This window comes from Schistocerca piceifrons, chromosome 8 (genome assembly GCF_021461385.2).
Source record: "Schistocerca piceifrons isolate TAMUIC-IGC-003096 chromosome 8, iqSchPice1.1, whole genome shotgun sequence".
Classification (NCBI taxonomy): Eukaryota; Metazoa; Arthropoda; class Insecta; order Orthoptera; family Acrididae; genus Schistocerca; species Schistocerca piceifrons.
In genome coordinates this window covers 204770094-204782153 of record NC_060145.1, presented here as the reverse complement: position 1 = coordinate 204782153, position 12060 = coordinate 204770094, and the positions used below count along the sequence as shown (strand labels likewise).

At 45.3% G+C, this 12060-nt stretch overlaps 1 pseudogene; it reads left to right on the top strand.

Annotated features, from left to right (window-relative positions):
* The first annotated feature begins 609 nt into the window (after positions 1 to 609).
* LOC124712202 overlaps positions 610 to 12060 on the top strand; it is a 56780-nt pseudogene continuing 45329 nt past the window's right edge.

Below are 12060 nucleotides of genomic sequence, written 5' to 3'. Positions count from 1 at the left end.
TAAGACATACTATATCTTTTGCAAGGAGGTCTTCCATTCTAACTAATAACAAAAAAATTGTCAGATTTCAGTTTAAATCTTTTTTATGAAAACGCCGTATTTTCATAATGAACTAACTTTAAAGTGTCTACGCTTTTTGTGTGTCACGAATATTACTTTCTACCAAATGATACAACTGAACTTATATGTGTGAGTGAGACATTACTTTTACATATCTCAGTCGAGAAGTGTATTTAATGCAGCAAGTCGGTGGTGGAAACTTTCAAATTTTATTTCCATCGACGTATTGCGTTTGTTTATATTGCATGGCTCCGGTGGGACAAAAAGGAGAACTTGAATAAATCAGCTACAGAATCTTGTAGTGTTACTCAATATCTTAGTACTTATATCGACCTCCGTAATTTGCGCCGACAGTGGTATCGAAGGGTCGTTTTCAACACGAGTAACTTGAAACATTAATAACCTTGGCGTAGGCCCCAGATGGATTTCACCAACACATTCTCCCACCCTCCTTGTAAGAGGAATAAGAGTGACAGCCGTGGACTGTTGCCACACAGACGGAGGTGATTCGCTACTGGAGTGGGTGGCGCCTTCCGCGTTCGGAGCGAGATGCGCGAAAAAGACAGAGAGGAACGCCGCCTGTCCTGGAGGGAGAGCGGGCGTTCAGTCATCAAGCTCAACGTGCGCCACCTGTGGCTGTTCGGGGTGTGGCCACTGGGCACCTGCCCGCTGTACGACGCGTACACCGCATTCGGGTTCTCTCTTGGTGTGTGGAACACCGTGGAGGGGGTGCTGGCCGCCTGCTTCATCTGGGGAGACCTGGATGAAATGACGCTGGTCTTCGCCAACACTTTCACCCTCGCCAGCGGCCTGGTCAAACTTGTCTTCTGCACGCGCGACAGGGGTCTCTACAGCACTCTGGTGCGGCGTCTGGATGCCCTGCTGTCGATGCAGAGGGAGGTGTGCTCCGAGGACCCTGAGCTGGCCAGCATTCTGCACGGCTCCCGGAATCAAGCGGCGCGCCTCACCGTGGGCATGTTGCTGATGATCCTCTCGCAAGCTTTTGTTTGGTTTCCGATTCCGGTCATCGCAAATCCCGGCGAACGCCGTCTGCCGTTCGCGCAACACGACTGGGACAACAATACTCATTACTACGGACTCTCGTACGCAGTACAGTGCGTGGCTGGCGTGTACCTGAGCCAGATCAGCTTCGGTATGGACTGCCTGTTTGCTGCGATAATGATACTTGTGGCTGCCGAGCTGAAGATCTTGTCGTGTCGTATTGGAAAACTGGAAGCAGATGACATTTCTAAGCAGGTGGGACAAAGCGATGGCCGTTTAGGCGACACGAGGCTCAGGGCTCGCCAGAAACCGTACAGCAATTTGTGCTAGTTAATCGAAACTCATCAGAAAATTCTTAGGTACGTTGCCTGCGTTGTTCACGCAAGCTCTCTTTCATGCAAGTGATTTATATTTACCTTCTGGAATATTTATCCTCAAAAACTGCTGTTAACGTTCCTATTTTTTAAAGTGTTCCATAACCATATTTCGTTATTTTTCGTACAATCACAAGTCTCAGGACCCTTCTGGTGCTTTTGATTTTTGGTAGCCTTTCTTCCTCCGCCTATTAGGAGAAGAAACAAATTCACATTCATTTGCACTTCTCCTAACTTAACGCATTGCAAAGGCAGCAGTATGGATAATGATTAAGTACACTCCTGGAAATTGAAATAAGAACACCGTGAATTCATTGTCCCAGGAAGGGGAAACTTTATTGACACATTCCTGGGGTCAGATACATCACATGATCACACTGACAGAACCACAGGCACATAGACACAGGCAACAGAGCATGCACAATGTCGGCACTAGTACAGTGTATATCCACCTTTCGCAGCAATGCAGGCTGCTATTCTCTCATGGAGACGATCGTAGAGATGCTGGATGTAGTCCTGTGGAATGGCTTGCCATGCCATTTCCACCTGGCGCCTCAGTTGGACCAGCGTTCGTGCTGGACGTGCAGACCGCGTGAGACGACGCTTCATCCAGTCCCAAACATGCTCAATGGGGGACAGATCCGGAGATCCTGCTGGCCAGGGTAATTGACTTACACCTTCTAGAGCACGTTGGGTGGCACGGGATACATGCGGACGTGCATTGTCCTGTTGGAACAGCAAGTTCCCTTGCCGGTCTAGGAATGGTAGAACGATGGGTTCGATGACGGTTTGGATGTACCGTGCACTATTCAGTGTCCCCTCGACGATCACCAGTGGTGTACGGCCAGTGTAGGAGATCGCTCCCCACACCATGATGCCGGGTGTTGGCCCCGTGTGCCTCGGTCGTATGCAGTCCTGATTGTGGCGCTCACCTGCACGGCGCCAAACACGCATACGACCATGATTGGCACCAAGGCAGAAGCGACTCTCATCGCTGAAGACGACACGTCTCCATTCGTCCCTCCATTCACGCCTGTCGCGACACCACTGGAGGCAGGCTGCACGATGTTGGGGCGTGAGCGGAAGACGGCCTAACGGTGTGCGGGACCGTAGCCCAGCTTCATGGAGACGGTTGCGTATGGTCTTCGCCGATAACCCTAGGAGCAACAGTGTCCCTAATTTGCTGGGAAGTGGCGGTGCGGTCCCCTACGGCACTGCGTAGGATCCTACGGTCTTGGCGTGCATCCGTGCGTCGCTGCAGTCCGGTCCCAGGTCGACGGGCACGTGCACCTTCCGCCGACCACTGGCGACAACATCGATGCACTGTGGAGACCTCACGCCCCACGTGTTGAGCAATTCGGCGGTACGTCCACCCGGCCTCCCGCATGCCCACTATACGCCCTCGCTCAAAGTCCGTCAACTGCACATACGGTTCACGTCCACGCTGTCGCGGCATGCTACCAGTGTTAAAGACTGCGATGGAGCTCCGTATGCCACGCAAACTGGTTGACACTGACGGCGGCGGTGCACAAATGCTGCGCAGCTAGCGCCATTCGACGGCCAACACCGCGGTTCGTGGTGTGTCCGCTGTGCCGTGCGTGTGATCATTGCTTGTACAGCCCTCTCGCAGTGTCCGGAGCAAGTATGGTGGGTCTGACACACCGGTGTCAATGTGTTCTTTTTTCCATTTCCAGGACTGTATATCCACCATGAGCAGTTAGTTTTCTTTCGGCTTTCTTTGTTACTGACTAAACGGAAATCCAATCACAATATTAGACGTTTTAGTACGTGCAAGAAAGCTGAACAACTATAAACATGACTAAAGAATGTAGAAAACCCTTTTATCGTTATAATGTTCCTTTTTACTCTTTAGTCAAATGTGTGACGAATGATAATTAATTGAAACTCCCAGCGGCCGACAGGTGTTGTTGATATACCTCGATGGGGACCGCTGAAAATGTGTGCCCCGACTGGGCAACACCTGTTGGCAGGTGAGGGTTTCAATTAATTATCTTTCATTCTAGAGAAGCTGCACGGTCACCAATGGTATCTGTTCTTTCGAGAACCGTTGCTATATATATATATATATATATATATATATATAGTTAAAGGCTACCCAGCCATTGACCTTCATCTGTGCGAATACGCAGAGGTTACCCGAATTCTTACGGGAATCGTCACCTTAGTGTGCGCGAGTAGTGAGTGGATGGGCAAATATCTATTAGGTAAATTACGTATGTAGATTGTGGACAATTGGGAATGTGGGTCTCACGGGAGGCGTGCAAGGTATAAGTTATGCAGTCGCGCTATTCATCTGTGTTCTCGGTGGCGCAGATGGATAGAGCGTCTGCAATGTCAGCAGGAGATCCCGGGTTCGAGTTCCAGTCGGGGAACAAATTTTCAGCTGTCGCCGTGTCGAACGATGGGATAAGTGCTTAAGTTTACTAGAGAAATATGTTGAAAAGTAAAATGTATTATAAGCTAGTATATTTTGTGACTTACGTATTGGCTCACTTACGTATCACCTACCCGGACATTATTCGCGCTCCTCAGCTGAAGCTTTAGTTGCGACCCTTGTTACCGAGGGGACATCCAACAGTATGTTACGTACGTCGTCTAACGCTAAGATAGTTATAGTGGCAGAGTGGCACGTTGTCAGAATAGCGTGCATGTGCTGGGTGTCATACAGACACAGAATCATAAATACTGAAGAAAAACCCGTCGAAATTATCTTTTAACACATATGAGTTTTATTCTCATAGATCAGTAGTACCTTTCCATACTAATGACTGTAACCTTAATACTTACTTCCGTTCACAGTTCGTACAACAGGTTCACAGTTACAAAACTGCTCTAATGGTATCTTGTTACAATAACGAGTCATCTATCCCAACCTCTCTCCTAACCAAAACTCCTGAAGAAGAATTCTTTTACCTCGTTAAGACTCCATGAGAAAAGCTTAGTTGCCGGCCGCAGAACTTCTATAAAATTGTTTCTCACCGGCGGCGGTTGTTAAGTAAATTTTCTGGCGTGCACTTTATACGCATTCATAAATTATTCATACTGAACGTAATCTTTACAGGGTATATTGCAGAATACTCTTAATGTTCTTCGGATTGTCATAATCTACTCACAGTCATCGAGTTGTCACCATTCGTCGGAAACCATGAGTGTGCTTAACACACTTACACAGAGATCACGCATTTTACGATTCTAAGAGTTTGCCTAAGTAGCTCTCTAATCTAACAGAGCACTATCATTGAAAAAGGAAAAACACTAATCGCGTAAAGAAGATAGTAGGCTGGCGACGTGCACAGCTTTTCTAATGTTAAAGATACGCATCTTCTAGAAGAAACGGATCCCCAGGAAATTTCTCTTTAAAGTTGTATGTCTGGTTCCATAAAGGATGAATTATTATTGTCCAAGGCTGGAGATAAAAGTACTTTAATGTGGTATGGCTTCTGAAGACCGAACTACACGCACCGCGGAAGAACGCTGCCTGTAGCACCAAATCTCGACGCGTCTTCCGAAATTCGGGAAGTCTACCATTGCTGCACATTCTATATTCACCTGACAAACAATGGAATACAATAATTCATTTTGGAGAGTCCCTTGTTAAAAAATTCATGGAGATGAAAATTGTCAGAAAAATCTCATAAAATAGGAGAGCGGCTGTTAATTAAAGAATGCGTGGCCAGCCATTATTTCCACGGTTTGCTCTCACAGGAAAGGCAGAGAACACAGTGAAGCAACGAAAGCGGCAACCCACTAGACAGCTGAATTTCACATATCCACCTTCGAGGCACTGCCATCTGGCAGCGTGGTCTGTCTTGAAATTAAGATAATGGCGCCTATGCGAAAGAATACAGCCCACTATTAAATGTGGGACCTAGGCAGCCGATGTCAATCTGTGATGGTTCATCTGAACATTTCTGGAAATTACACGGATGAAGTACCGTTTGTGGTAGTAAATTACGACCGGTTGGACTCTATAAGCATCATGGAGAAATATAACCCGTCGAAATGTAAATACCTGAGTTAGAGCCGAAGCACTCATGAAACTAGTACAATCTTTTTAATGCATTATACATTGTAGACAGCTGATAAAGGCTATATGGCCCACAGTACACTGTAATCTAAATAAATTAAAATTATATTTTTATCAAAAACAGTGGCAAAATGTTATCGTTCAAGACAGTTTGTGGTAGCGGTAGGCACTGTAGATTCTAATACATTTAGAAGCACTCTCCTGCACCCATTATGAAACTAACACACCTAGGCGATAGATTATAACGGAAACATAGTCACTATCTCAAGGCAAGGTTCCGAGATCGAATACCTGTTCGCCACACGTTTTTAATCTGGCAGAAAGTTTTATTTTTATTACCATTTTGTAGAGAGACAAGCATAAACTATCAAATTTTACCTTCTATCAAAGTAATTCAATAGCTCTCTTACACAAAGAAATAGGAAGTCCAACGATAATTCTCTGGGATGATTCAGGTGACCGTCAGACATACGGCTTATGAGAGACACTAACAGAAATATCGTAGTTACTCTATCACATAGTGTTCTCTTAAGTGATATTCTCTTAAGTAGTACTAGAGGAGGAGGTTTGCCATTTCCTCTATAGGAATTGTGAGTCATGTGTAACGGTATCACAGACACGCCTGCGACAAGTGCTTCAGCAAATAGCGTATTGTGTTTTGTGTTCTTGTGGGTGATAATAGTAATAAAAGGGAGATGACGGGACATGGACTTGGCACGTAGAATAGCCTTCTCGAAAAACGCACAAAGTGACTTTTGAACTCAACATCCGTAGCCAATGATCTACAATAGAGCCAAGACGCTGAGCTACAATATGCAGAGGTTTGGAGATCAGATCAGCAATGTCATTAGCAATCAGGTCTCGCGATCAGGAACTTTATGCCACCATCGCGTCGGCCAAACAAACAGGATAAATTTTTGTTTAGCCGTTTAGGATCCAAATGGCGAAATGCAGGAAGACCGTCAACACTTCAATTAGGAACTACTGCACACAGAGTCATGAAGATGAACAAATCAATGGTACTGTATTGCAGTGGAATATGTAGATTTAAAGATTAAAACTAGCAAACTAAGAATTGAAAGCGGAAATACGTATGAAGCAGATATCTGTTTCACCGTTCTTCAGCTAAGTTGTCTACGAACTCAAATACTTATACTCAACATCTCATCATATATATGCATTCCATCAGTTAGTCAAGAATTTCGTGAACAAACGGTAAAAAGGTTGACACAGACATGTGCTTGTATAAGCAACCTTCTTATTCCTAAAAATTATCTTATAGAACAATTTGAGATGCACAGGGTTGTAGAAGAGTGGAACTTTTAGTTACAGAAGTTAACTAGCCTTTTCCCCATGAATGTTCCAATGTATGCGTTTGGCATGCATGTTGTACGTGCATTCTCCTCCTCTTTGCTTCTACCTCTTCCTTCCTCTATCTGCCTACCTCATCCTCCTACCTCTATTCGTCTATCTCCTCCACTCTCTCTCTTAATCTCCTCTTCTACACTCTCTCTGTCTGTTCGTCTCATCCTCCCCCTCTCTTTGTCCATTTCCTCCACCTCCTCTCTGACTACATTTTCCTCCACCCCTCCGATCACATCCTCTCCTCTCTCTTTCCATCTCTGCCCCCCCCCCTCTTTTCTACCTGCCGTCTACCCTCTATAACTTCCACCTACCTAATGGAACTTCATCCCTCTCTCTGACCAATTCCCCCTCCACCTCGCTCCATCCCCTCCTCTATCCACTTCTACCTGCTTCCAACCATTCTCATAGCCACATGTAGCCCTTGCAGTATAGTTCAGTAGAAGTCTGATACTGCTCCCACAGCCCGTCTGTCGTGTAGGGCAGACTACATATCAAAGATTTGAAAATAATTTGTTTGTCCCTGACATACAGGCCACCTCCCAAGGTAGGTCAATAAAGCACGCCGATTCTACGACTCCTGTCATACCAGGTAGGTTACATTTCTGGCCCCAGATAATTTCTGGCCCCAGATAACTGTTTCTTACTGCGGCGTGTAGGATGCCCTACAAAGGAGGTTGATTTGGCAGGAAGATACTGCTCCCAAACTACATGTCTGTTGTGCAGGGTAGATTATAAGCTAGGAGTGGAAAAAGTCACGTTTTTGTCTGTATTTCCGCTGGTGTTGGAGCTGGGAGGCTACAAACCCAATATTGTGCTGATACTCGTGAAGCCGCCTATTTCTATACCAAATTTGGTTAAAATCGACCCACACACACACACACACACACACACACACACACACACACACACACACACACACACACACACACACTGCCTTATTACTATTATTCCCAGTTATACCGCTCGAGGAGCACGTGTGAACGTGATTCAATCACAGGTTCACTTCGCTGTTTCGTTTCTTTTCTACCCAAATCCCCTTCATTAGGTCATTGTGCTTTTCTTCCACTCATATGTATACTTTATCTCTGTAGCTTCCTTTGTTGAGACTTCGTAGAGTATCTTTCTTTTGATTTTGCTTCTGAACTGCTTTCTGATCGCAATTTCTTCTTCCGAAATTTTCAATCTTTGCAGATATTCTTGTGCTTATTTTATCCAGTTGGTCTTTAATTTGCTTGCATTAATCTTGAGAAAAAGTTTCTTTGTGAGGCTTTTTTCATCCATCCCACATAGGTGTCCATCGAATTTATGTATGATTTCCTTTGTAGGTCGTGTCGGCTCATGGTGGGTGAGTGGTCAGCGCGACGGAATGTCATACCTAACAGCACGGATTCGATTCCTAGCTGGGTGTTTTGTTGTCCTTATCATCATCATTTCATCCCCATCGACACGCAAGTCACCGACGTGGCGTCAACTCGAAAGTCTTGCACCAGGCAACCGGTCTACCCAACGGGAGGCCTAGCCACACTGCATTTGTAGATCGTCTGACCCACATTTTGCCTTGGAGAACGTGCCACAGAGTTATTAGGAATTTTTCGTTCTTGTTTCTCTATGTCATTAGTTGTTGTTATCCCGCTGCAAACTTGTGGTAAAACAATCGTGTTCTAGTGCCATAGTTTTGCGTACGAGATGATTCCATGTCTGTTTCTACGCTTTTTCCGCTTAAATGGTTCAAATGGCTCTGAGCACTATAGGACTTAACATCTGAGGTCAACAGTCCCCTAGAACTTAGAACTACTTAAACCTAACTAACCTAAGGACATCACACACATCCATGCCCGAGGCAGGATTCGCACCTGCGACCGCAGCGGGCGCGCGGTTCCTGACTGAAGCGCCTAGAACCGCTCGGCCACTCGGCCGCCCTTTTGCCGTTTAAATATTCGTTCTGTGTTGGAGACAGAGTTCAGTCCGATGGGTTGGATGGTTGTTGAAGTAATTGAAGTGAGTGACCTGTGAGACTTTTCCACACCGTGTTTTCATAGAAAATTAGGAGTCCGGTCTTATGGGAGATATCATGTAATTTATCTAGCGCTATTCTGGCTTCAACTTTGTTGTTTGACAATATGGGCAGGTCATCAGAAAGGCCAGGCATTTCACAGTGACCATGTTTCCTTCCTCTTTTCCAATGGGGCTACCTTTTCCCATCCTCTGAAAATTTTTTACGGTACGATGTTGAAGAAGGGTAGTGATAAGCTATCTCCTTGTCCGGCTCCTGTCTAAATTTCGAATGTGTTTGACATTGCTTCCATGAATTACACTTAGAGGTGATTTCTGATTTAGTTTCTTGAGTATTGGTTCTGGAATTTCTATCGACTCCTAATTCTTCTAGGCTGTTAAGCAGCATTTGTCTGCCAACGGGAACGTAAGCTTACTTGATATCCACAAATATGACTGTAGTGTTCTGTCACTATATGATGTGAGGTATGGTTGAGAGGTTCACGATCTATTCAGTACAGGATCTGCCTTTACTGAGTTCCGCTTGGTTCTCGCCTGTCGGTGGGTCCGTTTGCAGCTTAAGTCAGTGGAGCAAAGCCTTGGAACGTATTTCATAAATTATTGGAACAAATGAGATTCCCTTGGAATTGTTCGGAACTGTTTGGTCTTATTCCTTGAGGAGTGGATTTATTAAGACGCTCTTCCATTCTTTTGGGATTTTTTTCTGTTTTGCAGGATTCTCATATTATTCTGTGAGGTTTTGGTGTTATGATTTTGTAGTCCATTTTCCATAATTATGCAGTAATTCTACATCTCGATTTACATATCTACATCTACACAGATAATCCGCGAGCCACCGCAAGACGCGTGGCGGAGGGTACCCTGTACCACTACTTGTCATTTCTCCTCCTGTTCGACTCGCAAACAGAGCGAAGGCAAAACGACAGTCTGTACACCTCCGTACGAGCGCTAATTTCTCGTATCTTATGTTCGTATGCCTTACGCGTGTGAACCGTTCGGCAGTCAGCTTCGAATGCCGGTTCTCTAAACTTTTCCAACAGTGTTTCTTGAAAGGAACGCCGCCTTCCCTGCAGAGATTCCCATCTTCACCTGGTGCTCTATTGTTTTTTAATGATTCGCTTATTTTCGCTGTTTCTTCATGAGAAGCTTTAAAGGTTGAACCGAATCAGGATTTTGTGCTGGTGTTACAATTCGGAGCTGTTCACGTGGATCTTCGCAGCTGAGGAATATACTGAAGTATTCGGCTAGAATTTCACAATTGTTCTCTGTATTAGTTCTCAGGGATCCATCAGTTCACCTGAAGCATAGGATAGGAGGCTGGTTGCCAGCTATGTTCTCTCTGAAGGTATTGTAGAAGTGGGAGGTATTTGCATTTTTATCGTGGAATAACACGCGATTCCCCGTACCTCTACGAATACGTGCCAGTTTCCTGTTGTTTTATGACTACTGTCCGCCCCGATAGCTGAGTGGTCAGCGCAGTGGTCTGTGACGCCAAGGGGCCCGGGTTCGATTCCCGGTTGGGTAGGAGATTTTCTCCGATCACGGACTGGGTGTCGTGTTGTCCTCATTATCATTTCATCATCACCAGCGGAAGGCAAAGAGAAACCACCACGGGAATCGCTTCCCTAGACGCTCTTGCAGTGTACCTTTCTGACGAGGCTTCCCCCATGACAAGATCTGACGTGTGGCAGAACACAAAGTTTATGGCTACTAAAATCATTCCACGCTTTAACCCTACATTCGACAATTAGATCGGATGTGATGTTCCATTACCTACTTTTTCTCCTTCTCGGTGGTTGAGTTAATTCTATTGTTTGCTTCACTTTCTCTGCGGTTGCAGACCAGTTTGTGGTATCCACCCTATGGATTTCTTGAATGATCTTCGAGTTGTAGGTCTTGGGGATCAGCACGAAAATTCTGGATTAGTAATGTTCGTTCTCTGTTGGGCTGAATTTATTTGGAGTAAATGATGGCCTGCCTCGAAGAATCTTCTCCCCGTCTGTACGTTTACGACCTCTTTGGAATTCCTCCTGGAATAGCAACATCGTCAATCTGGAATTCTCCAAGTGTTTTACTGGAGGATTTCCATGACTAAAGTGTGCATTTCTTGATTCTGAGATTAAAATTTTTGCAAGAGCTTATGAGTAGTTTATCATTTTTGTTGGGCTCGCTGTAAGAACTGTACACTCCTGAGATTCACTTGTTACATTTTCTTTTCCTAACTACCCAATGAAGTCACCTGTAGAACCTTAATGCCAAGTTTAGGAATTTTGTTCGTGATTTCTTCCAGAGGTTCCCAGGAATCTAACATCTGTTGCTTTTTTCCGTTGTATCCATTTGTTGGTTTGTGTACGTTAATCGTTGTGTGTGCCTTGTTTCCTGATTTCGTTGACACTGCTGAGAGTCTTTGTGAAGGTAACGTAAAGTCGGTGACTGTATGGCTGGTTCAAATGGCTCTCAGCACTATGGGACTTAACTTCTGAGGTCATCAGTCCCCTAGAAATTAGAACTACTAAAAACCTAACACACCTAAGGACATCACACACATCCATGCCCGAGGCAGGTTTCGAACCTGCGACGGTAGCGAGCGCCCGGTTTCAGACTGTAGCGCCTAGAACCGCTCGGCCACTCCGGCCGGCAATGACTAAATCCTGGAGGACTTATGAACTGCAAAACCTGTGCCAAATTGTTAATATGCACTGCAGGTTTGCTTTATAGAAATGTAATTCTCAGAATCGAACTGATTTTCATATGTAAACCGGGTTCCTCGCAATGCCACAATGTTGATGCTGAATCTGTCAGTGTACTTGTTAAGTGTTTGTTTCTTTGGATGCCACAGCCTTGGGGATGATTCTAGAAACATTCCGCAGGCTGTGGCAAACCCATGTCTCCGCAGTATCCTTTGTTCCAGGAGTGCTAGTTTTGCAAGGTCCTCAGGAGGGCTTCTGTGAAGTTTGGAAGTTAGGAGACAAGGTACTGGCGGAATTAAAGCTGTGAGGACGGGGCGTGAGTCGTGCTTGGGTAGCTCAGATGGTAGAGCACGTGCCCGTGAAAGGCAAAGGTCTCGAGTTCGAGTCTCGGTCCACCACACAGTTTTAATCTGCCAGGAAGTTTCTGTAGTTACACAGACCGTGCACTGCTTGAAGATCCCACATCGCGTCCAGCATTCTCAGTCAGGACAACAGTAACTTCTTCAAC